Below are 6,000 nucleotides of genomic sequence, written 5' to 3' on the forward strand. Positions count from 1 at the left end.
TTGGTGCTTGGTGAGAACCCTCAGCCAAGTGGCCCTGGCAGAAATGCTCCCGGGACTTTCCCCAAAAGCCTAGGAAGCAGGTTCTGGCTGGCTGTGGGACTTGAACTCATTACCCACAAAAGAAGAGCAGCCCAGGCTGTGGGCAAGGAGTGAGTCAGAAACATTTTCAAGGCTGAGAACCCAAAGAAGCTGAAGTAAAGTCAACAGAAAATGAACCGGAAAGGCAGCGGATGGACATGTCTCCCTTTTTGGTTTCCAAGCCCATAATATTGTTTTGCTTTGCTGGAGACCCTGGGGTCACTGATAAGGAAGCCCAGTGCTCTGTCTCCCCTCATTTTATGAGGCTCAGGAGGCTGGGCTTCACCCTCTAATCCTTCACGTCCCTCTGCGTTCCCTTCTGAATTCATACTTGCTAAGACATTTGGACGGAGAGGAGGTGAAAAATCTTTGACTAAAATAAGCAGATCCCATGTTTTGAAGTTTGATTTCTTTCAATGGTGCACGATCAGCCTCACACTGTCCTCTTCCAACCTTCGAAGGGCCCTTCCATGCCGGCCAAGCCCGGGTTCTTCTCCTTTCCAACTTTCCCGGCTTGAACAGCTTCAGTCACCTCGGCTATGGAGAAAAGGAGGAGCTGTTTTAGTTACTCGGGATTCTTCTGTGCAACAGGTGAAAATCTACTGAATGAAAGGTCATCTCGAGTTCAGGCTGTGACAAGGCCTCCGCAGACCTGACACACAGTGAGAGAAGAATCCCCTCGCTCTGCAGATGGGAAGTGTCCAGGCCGTGGTGCTGACCTTTCTCACATGACAGCGTGGTCATCGGGTAGGCCACAGTTCAGGCCACTTAGAGCATGGCCATGTGATGGCAGTTCTCAGGGAGGGCCTCACCGCGGCCTCCGCCACTGGGTGAGAAAACGGAAGGGCCTGGGCTCTTCTCTTCCAGGACCAGGCTCCCTGCAGGAGGGGAGGAGTCTCCAGTCGGAGAGGGGCCGTGTCCATCCTGCCCAACAGTGCCCAGCACAGCCTCTTCACACCGTCCCCTTCCCGGGGACCTCGGCAGGGGAAGGATCTGCAAGGGACCAAGCAACTGGCAGGGCTGAGCAGCTTCAAGTTTAATTTCCTGAAAGGACACTAGAAACCTCGGCAGTGGGGTAGCAGCGGGCCAGGCAGGCCCCCCGTGGGCTGTGTCCTCTGGACGTAGATGGGAGGAGGAGAGGGCAGACCCGGTCCCGCAGGCCCGAGTGAGGATGTCCTTCTGCTCTCCAGTCTAGCTCTACTTTACTTCCCTTCCAAGCTCGGATCATGCTGGATTGCTGCATCCCCATGCCGGCTCGGAAAGAGCCCTTAGAAATTACCCACCTGCCTTTTGTTCCTTGGGGAAACTGAGGCCCAGGGTGGGACAGGAATTCCCAGAAGGGATGGATGGAAGAGGCGGAAGCACCCCGGTGATGACCCAGCTTTGGCGCCTTCCTGACACCCACAGCTTTTAGACGTTATTTACGTCAGTTCCGCTCTTGCCCTCCTTCAAGTACTTCTTAGGGGCAGCGGTAGGAGAGGCAGAGTGGACCCCGGTCACAGATGAAACTTCCACGTGGGGTATTCCGTGGCTGGACCAAGGGTGCTCAGAAGTGTGGCGCAGAGCCTGGCGTGAGAGACTGGCAATGCTGCAGTGGGGCGGTGGACAAGGCTGGGGCCCAGCCGGGGTGCCCCTCGCTCCCTGTGGCTCCTGCTGGCTGATGGCTGATTTCCTTACCTTCTTTTCAAACCCGCACTCTTAGAGGCACGGGTGTGCCGGGAAGAGGGAGCCTGGCCCACCCCCACTTCCTGGGCTAATGGGTTCCCAGGAGGAAGCTGGGATCCAGGACCCCCACCCAGCCACTGGGTGAGAGGCAGTCCAATCATCTGCTGGTATCACGGAGGACGCACCGTCCATCTGGAGCCTTCAGTCTCACTGAATTGCTTTTCTGCTTCAGGAGACACAGGCTCTGCGGCCCAGTGCTCCCCTCCGCTCCTCACCCTGGTGGCGCCGGGCGAAACCCACTTTGCTCCTGGGTGCATTTGTCATATTGATCGTATAAGAGATAGATCATAAACAGAATGAAATTACCGCACGCAATGATCTGGGGCATCCTATGGACCAGATCAATCTTGGGGCAGCCAGAAAAGAAGTTGCTCACTGTGACGTTTGTTTTCCAAAGTTGATTTTCATTGCAAATAGAAAATTCTGTCAGCTGAGGCACCCTGGAGGGGAGTCGGCTATGCTGAGCATGCACGTGTGTGTGTGTGTGTGTGTGTGTGTGTGTGTGTGTGTGTGTGTGTGTGTGTGTGTGTGTGTGTGTGTGTGTGTGTGTGTGTGTGCTCGAGGAAGGACAGAAGTTCCGGAAGAGTCACACATTACATTCATTGGGAGGGAGACCTCCTCAGCTCCTTTGAAATAAAAGTTTGAGGCTCTGCCTACAACAAACCCATCTTCTTGTGACTAGATCACATTCTGCCGTTTTTCGTGTGTGTGCATGTGTGCGACGTGCAGTGGAAAGCAGGCCTCTCCCTCCCTTGCTTAGCAGACCCCTTGCTGACCCTTTCTAATCTCGCATGAGCCTTGGGCCGAGCCCGCCTGTCTGTCCGCCAGGCCCGGTGTGTGAATGTGCGGAGGGCTGGCATTCTGACGGTGCGGGTGGTACGGGCAGGCGTGGAATTTGTTCAGAAGCTGCTTGGGGAACATAGGAGTACCTCCCTCCTGACCTGCAGCTCCAGGCGAGACCTCTGCCATCCCAAGAATGTCCTCCTTGTCTGCGTACAGGGCTGCGGGTTCAGCCTTGACTGGGAACCCAAGTGAACCAGGTCCCTGGCAGCCTGCCACCACCTCGGGCAGAGGCAGAAAGCCACAGTGGGAATGTGGTCCGAGGCCCCGTCTCCCTTCCCACTGTGAAATCCATCCCCAGACAGTGAGACTCGGGATTATTGGCTTTGGCAACATTCGTCATGCCAATGAACTCATTGAAATCGAAGAAACCAGAGGGGGAGGAGCGCAGGGAGCAGGCGGACGGGAGGGGAGGGGAGAGAGAGCGGGGTGTGCGAAGGGTGCCTGCGAGGAGCTGCCTCAGAGTCAGGCGAGGCTCTGAGCCGGAGAGAGGGGTGTGTGGACGTCAGATAGCAGAGTTCCCGATCTCACGGGGAGGCCCAGACAGGAGCGGACACCCTCCTGGCCCCTCAGTCTGCCTGCACTCTCACCACTGACGCTCGGAGATCCATGGAAATATCTCTGGAAACCTTCCTGTGGGGCAGATGGCCAAGGAGGCGCAAGTGTACCCAATCTTACACACACACGACCATCGACAAGACTATGAGAATAAAGCTGTGTCATCCACACATCCACCGGGACCTGGCGGACCACACCAGCCCGTCAGGCATTTAACCTGCAGGAGAACCAGGCTCACACCCGCCAGCCCTACCCTTCCCCACCCTCGCTCACCTGCACCGCAACAAGGCTCCGCTGCTGAGCTCTGCCCGGCTGGAGGCCCCTGCGACTTGGATAGTTTTCTGGAGTTAGCAACACCCTCAGAACTCATCCCGCTGGCTAGCTCAGCATTGTCTCCCCTGAACAGAGGACCATGGTCTCCTAACCTTGCAGACCTCCCTGTCAGAGGAGTCGCCACCGGATGACCCTTGGCCGCTCCCTTGTTTTCCTTACTGTGGGTACAGCTGCGCTGCAAACAACACATGATGTCCCCACAGGCCTTTGGAAAAGGGAAACTTCCGGGTGCTCTCTGGCCTCTCTGGACAAAGTGGCTCCTCCTCCACAGCCTCCTCCTCAGCTTGTCGTTTCCAGCAGGTTCTCGCCTGGCCTCAGGGGACTTTGTTTCCTAGTGTGCGTCCCTGCTCTTCTTCCTGCCTCTCCCTGAGATATATTTCTGTCGTCAGTTGAGGGCTGTCAGTGGGCTAAGATGCCTTGCTTCCTCACCTACCCCCGGCTCCACCTTAGCATCAAATATGCAAAAAACACAAAGAAGGGGCAACTCCTGGGTGTGGGAGCCCGAAGACCATCAGAGGGCGTGGACGCTGGCTTTAGTCCGCTGTGGCCGAGAGCAGCCACACAGTGGGGCCGCGGTGTCAGGCTGTCCGAGAACACAGAATGAAGCTGCACACATTTCTGGTTGTCTTCGATTATTAGAAGAGGATGCTGGTGCAGCTAATGCGCTTTAAGTTGAATCTAGCAAGATCCTAATGACTCCAAAGAGAATGTATTTCATCACCAAGATCACACCACTGCTTTCCAGTCATCCAATCCAGGTTGCTGCTTGTTAGCAGGCTGGGGAAGTCAGACCTCTGAAGGCAACCACATGGCGGCTACTGGGGGCGAGGAAAGGCCACAGCCTGGGGCTGAGGGTGGGTTTCCTGGACCCGTGTTTGCAAGTAATAGCCTCAGCTGGGGGGGGTGCGTTCTGAGTGGGCATTGTGGGGGAGCAGGAGCATGTGTGTGATGGGAAAGGAGAGAAGCCCGGGTGTCGGCAGGTGTGGTGCATACCTGTAACCCTAGCACTCTGGGAGTCTGAGGCAGGACGACAGGCCTGGCCTGGAACTCATGTAGGGAGAGTGTGGGCTTGGGCTAGCAGGGGAGCTCCCTGGCACAGATACAGGGCAGTGTTTATGAGCTCTGTGGGTGTTGGCTGGGGGTTAATTTGAGACACAAGGCTGGGGCTCCAGCATGGGATTCCCACCCTGTCCTGGGCCTGATGGGGCCTCCTCCTTAATGAAATGCATATGGCCCCTGACGCCGTGATGAATGAGTGTCAGGTGTCTTTACCCTTCTGCCTGGCCCCGACCCAGGCCAACCCCACAATCCTTACGCGCCCCGAGGCTAATGAAGCTTTTATTCCAATGAGTCGGGAGCCAACCCACCTTTGTAAAGAGGGGAGTATTAAGAAAAGAAGAAGAATGAGAAGAAATACTTAATGTTCTTCCAGTGGATGAAAAATTTCAGAAGATAAATTAAAGTGTTTTCTGGCTGAACGGAGAAACCCGGGCAGGGTGGTGGAGATAATTTTCCCAGGACTCCAAATGATTTATCTTATCTCTGCATTCTGTAGACAAGACGTTCCATTTATACAGTCATTTATTTTATGAGTTTTCTGAAGACCCCTCCTGCCCTGCCACTGACACACACGCAGGGCTTGGCACAGGGAGCCGGGGCTGGGAAAGCAGAGGGATTCGCCGCTATCTGATGGCCCGTGTGCCAGGAACCGGCCTCACCTCAGACGGCTCGGCTGGGAGGTGGGGGTGGCGGTGCCCCTGGGAGATCCAGACTCCTGGGTGAGAGCACAATGCCCTGTGGTCACTGCGGTGTCAGAACCCTCTGCCATCCCTGACTTCAATGAAGCTCAGTAAGTCCAGCAGCTCTCAGCGGAGGTGGTTTTGTTTTTCTCCACACAGGCACACTGTGACCCGTCTGAAGGTATTTTGGGTTGTTACCCACGGGGTGGGATTGGGCCACAGCATCCAGCTGGTGGAGCTCATATCTTGCCATGCAAGAGTCGCCCAGTGGCCCAAAATGTCAGTAATGCCAGTCTCGACACACGACTGCCTCTGCCCTTCTGCCCGGGGCCATCCTGTGTATCTCCCCTCTGCTCCTCCCTGCCCCTCACTGTAGGCCACAGGTATTGGCTCAGATGCTGCAGTATAGCCTCAAAAGCAGGGATCTCCTTCTCCTTCCCTAACTGGAGACAGTTAATTTAAAAGCAGCACTAATGAGTGACGTTATTTACGTGAGGCGGTACAAGTTTTCAGGAGGCTGTGCACACCTGCATCTTAGGAGATGGAGGCAGGAGGTTTGCAAGTCTGGGATTGGCCTGGGCAGGTGTAGATGTCGCTCAGTGGTAGAGCACTTGCCAAGCACTTGTCAGGCTTTGGGTTTGGCCTGCAGTACTGTGGGGTGGAGGGTGGGGAGGGAGGGAGAGAGAGAGAGAGAGAGAGAGAGAGAGAGAGAGAGTGACTCACGGTG

General features: G+C 55.7%; 1 protein-coding gene across 1 annotated transcript in view; it reads right to left on the reverse strand.

The window, feature by feature from the left end:
- Window positions 1–3,712, reverse strand: part of Plxna2 (plexin A2) — a 204,039-nt gene extending 200,327 nt beyond the window's left edge. The window contains exon 1 of the mRNA XM_033762236.1: window positions 3,475–3,712. The gene's annotated coding sequence lies outside the window, so the exon portion shown is untranslated. The remainder of the gene's footprint in view (window positions 1–3,474) is intronic.
- Between the last annotated feature and the right edge of the window lie 2,288 nt (window positions 3,713–6,000).

Source organism: Fukomys damarensis, unplaced genomic scaffold, assembly GCF_012274545.1.
Source record: "Fukomys damarensis isolate Sample0158 unplaced genomic scaffold, DMR_v1.0_HiC HiC_scaffold_11, whole genome shotgun sequence".
Lineage (NCBI taxonomy): Eukaryota > Metazoa > Chordata > Mammalia > Rodentia > Bathyergidae > Fukomys > Fukomys damarensis.